General features: G+C 45.7%; 1 protein-coding gene across 1 annotated transcript in view; it reads right to left on the bottom strand.

The window, feature by feature from the left end:
• Fam114a1 (family with sequence similarity 114 member A1) overlaps positions 1-5,549 on the bottom strand; it is a 66,099-nt gene extending 60,550 nt beyond the window's left edge. Inside the window, exon 1 of the mRNA XM_050149631.1 lies at positions 5,436-5,549. The gene's annotated coding sequence lies outside the window, so the exon portion shown is untranslated. The remainder of the gene's footprint in view (positions 1-5,435) is intronic.
• Between the last annotated feature and the right edge of the window lie 7,892 nt (positions 5,550-13,441).

Genomic DNA, 13,441 nt, shown 5'->3' with positions numbered 1-13,441 from the left:
ACTCTAAGACCCAAAACGATGAGAGGGACCAGCGCACGCGCACGGCTTTGCTCTTCTCTTTCACCAAACTCCAGGGTTGAAGACTCCGCTGTTCAGTTGGAATGAATTAAATGTAATGGGTTAACCTGGCCTAGAGTAGCCTGGTTGCCAGAGCAGCATAGACTCACCAAAGGCCAGGTGAGCTGTACGTAGTTACCGTGACAGGCAGGACAAGCAAAGAAAATATCTATGAGGGCTTGCTTGTATGACGCTATGGGCTTTCATAATGGCTGATCAACCAGATAAGAAGTCTGCTAAGTGCTTATTCTCTCTGAATTGGGTAAATGTATTGCTTTGCTTATATTTTTAAAGTCCAGGTAAAACCATCACATGCTTCCTTCCTTGTGTCTCCCAAACAGATTTACTGTTTCTTCTTATTCCGGGAGTGCTTTGCTTCTACGGCATCATGGGTAATTAGAACTATCTGATTACAGTTACTCTAGGCATTGTTCTTATTCTGCAAATTCAATGAAGATCTTGATTTTTCAAAATATTTTACTTGTGTGTTTTCTGCATATGTTGGGAAGCTCAAAACATGCTCAACACTTAAGGTTGTGTAGAGAATGCCAGTGCTCTTTTATGGTGGGTGGTTTCAAATGACTCTATGATGAGATGTTCCTTCTCAGCTGTGTTCTGTCACTACAGCCAGCGCCGGAGAGAGTCAGCCTATGAAGACGAAAGGTTTATCTTGACTCACATCTTTGGAGGGTTTGGCCTATGCCTGCTTAGTCCCTAACTTCTGAGTGAAGTCACACTTCATAACAATAACGGATGTCACTTGGTGGCCAGAACCTCTCACTTCATAGTCAGGAAGCAAAACAGAACTGAAGTCTCACTCTCTCCTTCCAGAGTGCACTCCTGATGCCTGGAATTCCTTCTACGGGGCCCTACTTCTCAAGTTCCCGCCTCCCTTTAGTGCCACGTGAAGGGCTAAGCTGTGAGCACACGAGCCTCGCAAGGAAAATGGATTTTAAATATAAACTCTAAAATTAAATTGGAATTCTCTTTTTAAGCCAAACTCTGTTCTGCGACTTCAGCACTCCTGTGAGCAAGACTGCAGACAGGAAAGGCAAAGGTTATTCGCTTTGCTCAAGCTGGTGTGTGAAGTCTAAGGCAGGGTTTGTGGGCTGTGGGCAGTCAAGGCGTCTGGACTGGCAGGCAGGGGACACCTGAAAAGGTATTGTCATTTAGAAGCTGGTAACGAAAACTTCCTGAGCTGGGCCTGGCCTAGGTAAGAGGCTGCCAAAGTACAACCTGCTGCTCCAGTCTTGCCCTTCGCCCTGCCCTGCCCGAGTAAATAAAGTTTTATTGACCACAGATGAACCTTCCTATTCACATGCAGCTACTGTTTCTCCATAACAGCAAATCACTGCAGACGCAACACAGACCACGAGGCTGCAAAGAAACTGAGACAGAAATACTTACAGTGGAGGCTTGCACAGAGAACACTAGCCTGGACCTGGGCGCCTAGAGATTTCTCTTTCTTACCCTTGCCTTCTTGCCCAGTCTTCTAGAGACAATCTTTCAAGAAGACACAGCACATCCACACACAAACATCATCTTTATCTGTTTTTTTCTTGTTGTTGTTTGTTTTTTTTATTTATTTATTTTCAACTATAGCTGGTCACAGGCTTTATCTGAGACCTTTATTTTTTCATAAACTAATTTGAACACCCCTATTATTAGTCTGGATCTTTAAGAAGCACCAATTAGGTTTTTTTTTGTTTTGTTTTTTAGCTTTTTCTTTCCCCTTTCTTTCTTTTTGAAACAGCGTCGTACTGCGTAGACTGGCCTAGAACTTGCTATGTAGACCAGGCTGGCCTCAAACTCATGGCAATGTGCCTGCTTCAGCCTCCCAATTGCTGGGATTAAAGGCGTGTATCACCATGTACAGCAATTTTAACTTTTCTGTAAGCAGGAATATGAGAACAAATGTGGCCATGATAAACATTAATGGGCAAATGAAAACCACAATGGATCACTTTCGTGATGTCTTAATTATGGTATTATAACACTTACAGACATTCTAACATACTGTGACATATGTCATACGACCTGCATGCTGATGCATGCTAATACCTATGTTGCTCTGTCCAGGGACACAATATCCAGAGGTCTTTAGTAAGCATTCAAAGTTTACCACGGGGTGTCTGTCCTTTGAGAGATCTCAGCTGCCATCCTCTTGGACGCATGCTTTAGGGTACGTCAAATTGCATAAAGGTAGAAATCCATTTCCACATGACACAACAAGCCCTTAAGACATGTGCTCCTGGCGGAAATAACGCACTGGTGTTCCCTGTCCTTCCATGCCTAGGGCCTAAGATTATGTCAAGTCAGTAGCTCGTGGGCCTTCGGAGTCGGGTTTTTCTAGAGCTCCTAGCTGACTGCAGAATTCCGAAGCCTGAAGCTAGCTGAACTGTGCTCTAGATGGACAGCTGTTTCTGAGCAGGGACTCGTGAAGCGCACGGGACACAGCTGTAGTGTGGACCACGTGTCCCGGAGAGGTACATCACTTCCTATCTGCACAGTTCGGAAGTCTCTTCTGATTTTGGTTTGGAACACTGATCTCTGCAGCCATCTGTGTCCGTGGCTTTGACCCACAGAAACAAGGAGGCTGCTTCAGGAAGCTCCAAGGAGGGGTGGGGTAGGACACATAATGAAGTCTTTGTAGGGTGGGAATAAGTTAGTTTTTCATGAGCAAATGTATTCATCACCTAAAATGCTCCTGGGCCCATCAGAACAGCTATATCACAGCACCCCAAGTGAGGGCAGAAGGCACGGGCTAGATTTCGGAAATGAGAAAGGTGCCAGGGGCTAAGACAAAGCATTAAAAAGCCGTCCAGGGGTGGAGGGTGGCTCAGTGCGGGAGTGTTTGCCCAGCACATGCAAGGCACTGGGTTTGATTCCTAGCACTGAGAAAAAAGAAAATCGAATTAAAAGAAGGAAGGGAAGATGGAAAGAAAACTCTGTAAAATAGCGTAATACATAAACAATACCCCTGAACTAACACAAGGGAGAATCGTGACCCCGGCTTGGCATACGTGTTCAGGCGGTGGGAGTACGCACAAATACCTAGGATGAGAAATGAGCTCTCGGCAATCAGGATGCACGCCTGTGTGGCTGAGGCTACACAGGTGTGGCTGCATGGAGGAACAGTAAGGAACATTCTGCAGTGGGAAGGGCTAGGCAGGGGCCTTTGTCGGACTGTAGGCAAACAGCGCTGCTCGTTCGCACTGGGCTTCCTGCTCCCTCTTCTGTGGAGCTGGAGCGGATAACATGATCTGGGAACTTTGTTCCCAAGTCCTGACTGCAGTGAAAAATCAGGGCAGGGTTTTAAGGTTCTCCTAAATCTAAATTTATTCAAAGTAATGCTCCGCCTTCGTCGCGCCATTTAGCGGCCACGCTTTTCTTGGTCTTAAACTGTCCCGAACCGACAGTAGGTGGCTTATTGTCTGAATGAGCTCACTTGGTGAGATGCAAATGTGGTAACGTGACCTCTGTCCCAGGTGGCCTCCCTTCCTTCACAAAAGAGGCTCCCAGACCTGTCCGGTTTTCACGGTGCGCACACTGAGCCCCGAGGCCTGTCTCTACACTCGACGGGCATTTCCTGAACCAGAGAGGAGACCTATATTTGCTTGACTTAAAAATCAAGCGGGGCTGGAGATATGGCTCAGTGTTTAAGCGCACTGGCTGCTCTTCCAGAGGTCTCCGGGAGGGGTGGATTCCCAGCACCCACATAGCAGTTCACAACCCTCTGTAAGTCCAGCCCCAGGGGCTCCAATGCCACCTTCTGGCCTCCACGGGCGCTGCATGTACAAAGCCCACAGATACACATATGCAGGTCAAATACCCCCCCCCCCACGCACACACTCACACACACAATACCACTACGGGTATTCTGTGGCCCTTCCTGATCCAAGACCACCCTATCTCTTGCACCTCAACGCTTCCTGCACTTCTGACTTCTCACACTGGCCCTCCCTACTCACACTGCTCTTAAACCTTCAGGCTGGCTGCCACCACTGATGTCATGTCTTCCTGTCAATCTAATTCCCAGTCCCTTCGCTACCCAGCATCTAATGTCACCCTTAACTTCGATATTGCTCTTTGTGTACTCCACACTCTCCCAACAATGAACTGCTCCTCTGTCTCTGTCCTGAGACTTTCACAGACTTCTCGATTGCCTTTAGAAGTCTCTCCTGTCATCCTTCAGGCCTTGCTGTGAGGCACAGGACCTTACTTCATTCTGACCCACAAATATTTACTGGACTGAAATATACTGCGTTTGATATTGATTTAAAAGAAGTGATGTTTCACATAAGCCTGGTCTGATGAAAGAAATAGCTACTTACTCGTCTGAATCCCCGAAATTAAGGGAGGTTCCTCTCCCCCCCCCCTCGAATTCCTTCTACAGGGGCTCACTTGTGCTTCAAATTTCACCCTTCATTCCTTCGCTGAAGGCTTTCAATGTAAGAAGTTAATCAGAACATCTCAGGAGAGAGCCTAGGGATAGGGGCTGGGGAGGAAGGAGTCTCTAGGAAGCCCAGAGAGCTTGGGGAGGCCTCTCAGGATGACCCTTGAGCTGGGGAGTCGCAGGGAGGAGTTCAAGGAGTGCTGATTTAAAAACCCATCTGCTTCAATCAAGAGGTTCAGGGTGGAAACTATTACGGCCGAGATAATGCTCCTACAATCTGCAGAAAGTCCTCCTTTAAGAAAAGCCGGTGGAATTCTGGCGCTGACTGATGGCTGGGAAATACTCACCAGATTCCTTGGAGAAGAAAAGCCGAATGGGTAGAAGGACTGCATTTGGGGTGGGGAAGAGGGAACCCAAGAGGAGAACCCAGGATGTTGCTTGGGCAGGAGAGCAGGCATGCTGGGGGGCACGCCAGGGAGGGGTGATGGACCAGGATGGAGACCAAGGCCTGAGCTCCGTTTTCCGAGGGCAAGGACAGGCACACCCTAGGGATGGAGGCCTTTGCCTTGCAGGGACCGGATCACTCAGTGTTTCGCCCTGGGAAGACCCCACCGCTCGCTCCCCAACTTGGGACACTTGGCGAAACTTTTCAGACTGGCTTGTGCCAAGACTCCAGCAGCCGGCTCCGCGGAGCTCCAGGCGGGACGAGGGTGCAGACCCGGCGTGCGGGCTTGTGGGTGTGTGCATGAGCGTGGACACGGAGCGACACACACTCACACACACACACTCACACGCCCGCACCCACTCAAGGCCCTCGGCCGCGTCGCCCGCGTCTCCCCCGACCTTCGTCCCCAAGCAAGCGGGTTTTTCTGGACCACTTTTCCGCTGCAGGCTTCTCGCGACCCAAAGAGAACAAGGGTCGCGGCGCTCGGGTCCCCGCCCGCCCGGGAAGGGATGGGGAGAAGGCGCCCCGTGCTCTTACCGCTTGGCCGCCGAGTGCGCGCCGGAGCCCCGGGTCCCGCCCCGCCACGTCGGCAGGACCGGCGGGGACGCGGCTGCAGGGGAGGGACCGGCCGAGCTGCCCCGCCCCGGGCCGCCCGCCTACGCCTGGCCCGGCCCAACTGCAACCTGACCTGTGGCGAACTCAGCTGTCCCAGCTCGGTGGTCCAGGCACAACGCCGGGTCCCTTGCCTTCCTTCAGAAACACCGGGAAAGCACATCATTGTCCTACGGAAGGGGTCTCCTGGGCTGCACTGTGGGATCCCCAGATTCTAAGTTAGGTGCAAATCTTTGACCATGTCATCGGTGGGAGTGGGATGTTATTAAAAACAGTAACAAAAGGAATCAATCAAACAGACCACACTTTGTAGAAGGTCAACTTGAAAATATAGATCAAGTTCATTCTCTTTGGCTTGGGGATTGCACATCTGTTTTTGGCATGAAAAATATATTGTCCTGAGAAAACAAATTGTGTGTGTGTTAACTACTTATATTGTGGGTAGCCGGAAGCACACTGGATACCCCACAATCAGGGATTAATGACATGACCTGTAGTAATGCCAAACAATCGGGTCAGCTATATCAAAAAACACGATTTATTTCAATGAAGGCCATATAGCAAGGCTTTCTTTAATAAGGGTCCAAATGATTAAGGGCGGGAAAACTAACTAAATATATGCATTAGTAGGAATTACTTTTGTAAATATGTATGTGTACATGATTCAAATTCGGGAAAGCAGTTTAGAAACAGTGGGTCTCTGACTGATGTGTTTAAGTCTAGTTTTCTCCTTTTCCCTTTACGGGTCACAATCTTCTTTTAAAATATGGCATTCACATGCTAAGAATTTATGAAGTTGAGGTAAAACCAAACAAGAGACCTTTGACCTGTCTCTTTTTGATCCCAGGCTTAAGCAGTTAATGGCTTGGTAGTTGTGTGGCTGAGGCTGCCTTAGGCAACCTGTGGCGGTTGCACGCTTGCTTGTGCAGTGTGTGGTAGCCCCTGGAACAGAGAGAAGGGATCTCAGTTCTCTACAATATCCCCTCTGCTATTGCCTTTTGCTTCATCAAATACCTGTTCTACGAAACTTTGCACATAGTGAGTGAGTTGAACTGAATGAAAGTTGCATTTGGGTGCCATACTGGTTCCAAGGGTTACTTTAATTCTCACTTGGGGCCTGGGAACGTAGCTTGCTCCCCCATTTCCTGATGGGGAGCCTCAGATACAGGGGAATAAACAAGTGAGGATACATATCCCGAGGACCTGGTGGACAAGTGGGGTGATATTACATGGATAACGGTAGTTGTGTATGCAACCCTGTACACCCATTCTTCTAGGATGCCAGCCAATAACTGGTACACACCTCCTTGCATCTACATTCAGGCCACACCCAAGCACACACTTCTCTAGTTTTGTGGTCCTCTGTCCTTCATGGCCTCTCTCCTGTTAGCATCCATTGAATGTATGTAGTCTTTGAACATGAATATCATTATAAGATATATTTCTAGTGTGTGTGCTTTTTACTGTACCTAGATGATGTTATGCAACAGCCATTCTGTCTTCACTCAGAATGAGTGATTATCTAGCCAGGTGCCTTCTAGATCTTCTGTTGCTCTGATCTGTTATGGGGGTGCCCCATACTGTCATCAGATGAATTTTACACACACAATGCCTTAAGTGGAGGATGTCTGAGCCCCCAGCTCCTTGGAATCACACTTCAGGCCATAGCAAACATCCTTTTCTGGGATAGTTCTCTGCCATACGTGTCCAGGATGGGACTGTGGGTTATACAGATTCATTTTTCCTGTTTTCTAGATTTTTCTTTTGAATGAGGACTGCCTCCTTTATGGGGCTTCTTTCTTTTTTCAGCATTTGATGCTGCTGACCTTTCTGATATTGCCAGTCCATTTCATATAAAGTGCCACATATCTTAACATTCCTTTATCTGATCACCATTTTTTGGGGGGGGCGGGGTGTTGGTGTGGTATTGGAGACAGGGTTTCTCTGTGTAGTCCTGGTTGTCCTGGAACTAGCCCTGAAGTCCAGGCTGGCCTTGAACTCCCTGATCTCTCTCTCCCCACCCCCCTCTTTTTTTGTAAGATGTTCTCACTTTCTTGTAAAACTTCCATTTATGTGTGTTCTTTTCCTTTGAAGAATTGCTTGTCCATTTCTGGGAAATTGCAAACAACAACAACAAAACCCCTTAGATTAGGACTTTGTGTATTTAAGGAGATTTTTCACCAACCAGATGTTCTTAATTTTAGTATAGACAGTTGACTTTTACTAGAAAGCTTACTGCTTTTTTTTTCTTTTATGGAAAAATGAGTGATGTGGGAGTCCCCTCTGTGTGCTGTGCTTACCACTAATGAATAAAGAAATTGCTTTGGACCTATAGCAAGGGAGAACTTAGATAGGCAGGGAAAGCTAGGCTGAATGCTGGGAGAAAGAAGGGCAGAGTCAGAGAGATGCCATGGAGCTGCTGGAGACAAACGCTGGGAACTTTACCTGGTAAGTTACAGCCACGTGGCAATATACAGATTAATGGAAATGGATTAAATTAATAGAAGAGTTACCAATAAGAAGCTAAAACTAATGGGCCACACAGTGATTTAATTAATACAGTTTCTGTGTGATTATTTTGGGGCTAAGTGACCTCTTTGTTACAAAATGAGAAAGATCTTTCCGAGTGGCTCCAAGTGGAGATATTCAAGACTGATGCTCTTGGATTTCTAAACTAGTTAAGGTATTTTCAGTGGCTTCTGTTAATTTTGTTTTGTTTGTTTGTTTTTCTCTCATGTTGAGACTATTAAATGGAGCTGAAAATCTTACCTGGTCCACCACGATGTTGGCATTGTCTATTCTGAGCCCTCAAACCCTGGTTGCCGCTGGTTGTCACCAGGCTGTATCGGTCACTAACTTTTGTATGACACTTATCAACTATCTGAAATGCATCTTTTCGGAAGAGAAAGTTTTATTTTTTTTTTAATCAAATGGGATAGTTTTCTAAACTTTGTCCGAAAAAAAAAAGCCGCTGATTTTCTACTAATCTTTGAGTCTGATTTTCACAAAAGCATGTCAACTTCTTTGAAAAAAATTTTGGTGAGAATACATCATTCCTTTGAATTTTGTAACAATTAAATAATGCATGATTTTGTATACCCCTCCAGTTTTTATTCCTAATCTTTTATGCCCATCAGTGAATTTGGACACATGAATATTATGTATTCGGTCTCAACTGAATAAACGGGAATGCCTTTATTTAAAAATTAAATAAATTATAAATGCAAAATTAAAGAAAATGGCAACAACCTCATTCTTGTCCCTTTAATGTTACTTTCATCATCATCATCATCTTCTTCTTCTTCTTCTTCTTCTTCTTCTTCTTCTTCTTCTTCATTATTATCATCTTCTTTTTTTATCATCATCATCTTCTTCATCTTCTGCATTATCATCGTATTCTTTCTCATCATCATTACTTTGGCAGTACTAGGGATTTATTAATGCTAAACATAAGCTACACTCCTAACCCTTTTTAAATTTTTAATTTTTGAGAACATCTTGCTCGGCGTGCACCACCACTGCCTGACTTCACTATCATTTTAAGTGTATGGATTCTACTGTAGCTCTTCTTTACTGGTATAAAGACATAGATACATAGACAGCTCTTTTCTTGTTACAAAAATGGCAAGATGCTGGAGGTGGGGATGATGGGCATGTCTCTAAGTCTAGAACACAGAAGAGCGAGGCAGAAGAATTGCAAGCTTGAGATCAGCCAGGGCCACACAGCAAACTTGAGGCCAGCACGAGCTGCATATGGACAGCCTATCTTAAAGTTTTTTGAAAAAAATTAAGGCAAGATTATCACATATTTTTTATTTTTCCTAAAATTATCTTTCTTGGTCGACATGTGTCAATCAAAGCATTCTTCTAAGATCAATATTGTACTTTTTTGGTATAACAACGTATGTGATCACAATCAGGTCATTTCTGGTTCCTTCCTTATATTTTCCATATGGAATAAAGAAATTGAAGCTAATAAATGCTTTTTATTTTTATATTCATAGAAAAACTGGGAAGTCATCTGGATGTCACAAAGGGTGGAACGGCTTTAAATCGAGATTGGTCTTTGTGTTTTGAGCCAGAACTTAATACCCATCCTAGTGCTTGGCCCTTGTACCCCACTTTCCTCTTCAAAAACAGAGCACAGAGCATTTCTCTCCCCCGTTTCTTCCAGTTCTGAAACGGTGACCCTTACCAAATTGTGTTCTGGGTGGGTCAGGTAGGTTTCAATGAACCTCTGACTTCAGCATCTGTGCTGTGACTTCTGTGCCTGCCGAGAGACAGCCATTGCCTCTGCTGTCCCTGCCACGCAGCTGAGGGCGGCAATCCAGTCAGCCAGGGAGGACTTCCTTTTTTCTCCTTTAACCGAAAATCCACACCTGTGCGTTGCAAAGACTTATCGGCTGAACAATCCCAGCAATGAGGCGGTTCCTCGTGCCACGCCCCACTGTAGATTATGCCCTGTATCCAAAAGCAGCTGCTTCCAAGCCAATGGGTCTTTTCCAGATGGTTCACTTTTTTGAAACTTAAATTTTTTTTTTTTATTGATTTAAAACATCTTGGGCTGTTTGAAACATATAGAGAAGTCAAAGATAATAGGATAAATACTTATTTGTGGGCAAAAAAAGGGAGAAAATGCCTTGACGAAGCTCAGATGAACCAAGTCTTAAGTTTTTTGACTTATTTATTTTATAACTTTTATTTTGAAAGAAAAAGTGTTTGGGATCTGTTTGAAAGAGCTTTCCTTCTTTCTCCACATTCTTTGAAGGTCACTGTTGTCCTGAGGTAGTTGTGAATCTCTTCACCCATATTTTTGAGTGTTTACTGCCGATAAATGCATAAAAATTTATTTAAATGCTATGTTATTTAAATTATATGTAAACCAGTTAGAATTTTACAGATAACTATAGGTACTTGTTAATTCAACATGAAATTATTTGTTTATTTGAGATTGGGTCTCAAGTATCTCAGGCTAGCCTCAAAGTTGTTATGTAGACAAAGATGTCTTTAAAGTGATGATTCTCAGCTGAGCATGGTGGTGCTCACCTTTAATCCCAGCACTCAGGAGGCAGAGACAGGTGGAACTCCATGAGTTCGAGGCCAGCCTGGTCTACACAGCGATTTCCAGGACGGCTAGGGCTGTTACACAAACCCTGCCTCGAAACTGTGTTCCCACTCCCCGCAAAAATAAATAAATAAATAAATAAATAAATAAATAAATAAATAAGGCTCCTGATTCCTCTGACCCGACCTCCTCAGTGCTAGATGACAGGAATTCTCCTCTGTACCCAGTTTAGATAGTGCTGGGTATCACAGCCAGGGCATCCTGCATGCCTGACAACCATGCTACTACCTTAGAGCATTTCCAGTTCTAACAGTAAGTTTTGCCTGAGAATAATCATGTTCATCCATGTAGCTCTAGGACAGTCATTTTGTTGTCCTTTAGACACCCATTCTGTGTCACAATGTATTGGTTTCCTACTCAGTGGATATTTAGTATGTTTCCTAGTTCACTCCTATACAGAGAACTCTGCAATAGTCAGATGGCCTTTCCTGGGCATGTCCCAGCTGCCCTCTGCTGTGATGCAGCATGGCTGAACAATTTAGTCAATGCTTTTCCTTTTTCTTTTTTTAAAGGTGTGCACCATCACATCTGGCTTGCTATTTTTTTTTTAAGATTTTTAAATTTATTCTGTGTATACAGTGTTCTGTCTGCACATATGCCTGCAGGCCAGAAGAGGGTGCCAGATCTTACTACAGATGGTTGTGAGCAGAGCAGTGCTCTTAACTGCTGAGCCATCTTTCTAGCCCTAGACAATGTTTTTCTTTCTTTTTTTCTTTTTGCGCGCGCGCGTGTGTGTGTGTGTGTGTGTATGTATGTGTGTGTGCGTCTCTTTGTGTGTGGGTACGTGTGTGCACACACATATGGAAGTCCAAGGTTGAGGCTGGGAATCATCCTCAATTACTCTTCATCTTATTCAAGGAGGCAGAACCTATTGTTCAAACCCAGCGCTCACTGAGCTGGCTAGTCAACAGCCAGCTTGCTCTGAGCATCCCAGCTCTGCCTGTCAAGGCTAGAATTACAGTGGGCTTCCAGGCCCACCCTGTGTTTACTGGGGTTCTGGGGATCTGAACGCCAGGCCTCACACGTCTGTCTGGGCGGCAAGCACTTTCACCCCTGAGTCATCCCTCCACCCTTGCAACACAACTTTTCAAAAGCATGTATTATGTAGCAAGTAGTGCTGGCTCTACTCTGGAGGCCCTCCCTTGATAGCATACCAGAAGGAATAAAGGTTTCGTAGAACCTGTGAGGCGAAGAGTGTGGTGGGTGAGAAGGATTGGGGTCCGTCTATACTTCTAAGCAGAAGGGAAGCCTTGCAGTTTTTTAATAGAAGGCTGCTGTGATTATGGGGTCTGAGTCTGGCGGGGTTGGGGTGGATGGGACTGAATGGGGAGTGGCAAATGCAGAGGCCAATAAGGAACTACTTCACTTATCCCTGTGATCCAATGATGGTGATGAGGGCCTTGACTTTAGCAATCTCATCATCAGGAGAATGTGATTCGGAGCATGGGAAGGACTTTGTTTATTAATCTATTTTGAAGAAAGCACAGAAAAATTTGTTCTTGGATTGGATGTAAATTTTGATAGCTTCAACAAGAGAAAGAAGTCACCAATTACTCCCAGGATCTTGGACTGAGATTCTGGGTGTGGGCGAGTAGAAAGATCAAAGAGAGATAAGAAAGGATATTAAGGGTAGTTTGGGAGATTAAGGTAGTGAGGATGTAACTGTTTGGTTCTCCACATGAATAGCCTGGTTAGTGTTTAGCAGGCAATTGGAAGGGTCTGCAGTTCAGGGAAATCTGGGTTGGAGATGGTTACTGGGGAGTCACTGGCATTGATGCCACGACAGAAAGGACCACAGAGTCCGGAGCAATGCCAGTGAGTTCACAGGGATATAATTCAAGAAAAGGGGAGGGAAGCTGGGTGTCCAGAACGCCCAGATGTTTAGGCCATGTAAAATGCTGCTTGATAATCCAAATGAGATGGAAAAGGAAACCCGACCACTGTGTTGGACATTATGATAGTCCGTTTATGACCTTGAAAAGCGTTCTCTCTCTTGAGCAGCAGGGAAGGAAACCCGAACGGTGTCTGTTTAAGGGAATAGAGAGAGAATAACTGTGAGAGTGACGAGAAAAATACCAGCTGTGTTCCGGTGTGAGGAGAAACAAGGATGAGGAGGCTGTGCATTTAAAGAAAGGGTTTTGCTTTCTAGAGAAAGCGCCACGCTGAGTGCAGAACAATGCTGGCACTAAGGCAGAGAGAGGACACCGGCGAGAGCGACTTCCTGAGGAGACAAGGCAAGAGAGAGTCCTCTGCTGAGGGAGCAGCCAGGATGGCAGAGCTTCGCAGAGGGCAGGGCCCTGCCCTATGGACAGGTCTGTTTTCCTTGTGTGGTATGAAGCCTCATCAGCCAAGAATGAAGAATGAAGGGGAGGAAGGTCGGAGTGTTAGAGGAGGGCGAGCGTGGAGCGTGAGAAAGTAGAGGAGAGAGTTGGGCCAGGGTGCGGAAGCTGATACAATCGCACCCCTTCAGGTTGGGACACAGTATGCATTTTACATGAGACCAGCTCTGGGTGGCACAGATGTTTACTCCCAACTCCCTCAAGTAGCTTGGGCTCCATGGTCCAGAGAAAAGAGCGACTTAACGTGGACTGAGAAGAGGGCATAAGGTAGCCCAGTGGGAATGCAGACGGACACAGCAAGGCTGGGGAATTGCTGGCATCAGAGGGAAGGACTTGAGGTGGAAATGGAAATCAGAGCGCCGAAAAAGTCAGATGGTGGCTGGAGCTTGAGCGCAGCCACTGGTATTAAAAGTATCTGGGATATAATCAGGGGTTTTCTGCGTAACTGCCGAACACCCTGGAATTAG

Source organism: Alexandromys fortis, unplaced genomic scaffold (genome assembly GCF_014885135.2).
Source record: "Alexandromys fortis isolate MF-2015 unplaced genomic scaffold, M_Fortis_MF-2015_v1.1 scaffold_0, whole genome shotgun sequence".
NCBI lineage: Eukaryota > Metazoa > Chordata > Mammalia > Rodentia > Cricetidae > Alexandromys > Alexandromys fortis.
Note: the sequence above shows the minus strand (reverse complement) of the source record. Positions and strands in the feature narration are given on the sequence as shown.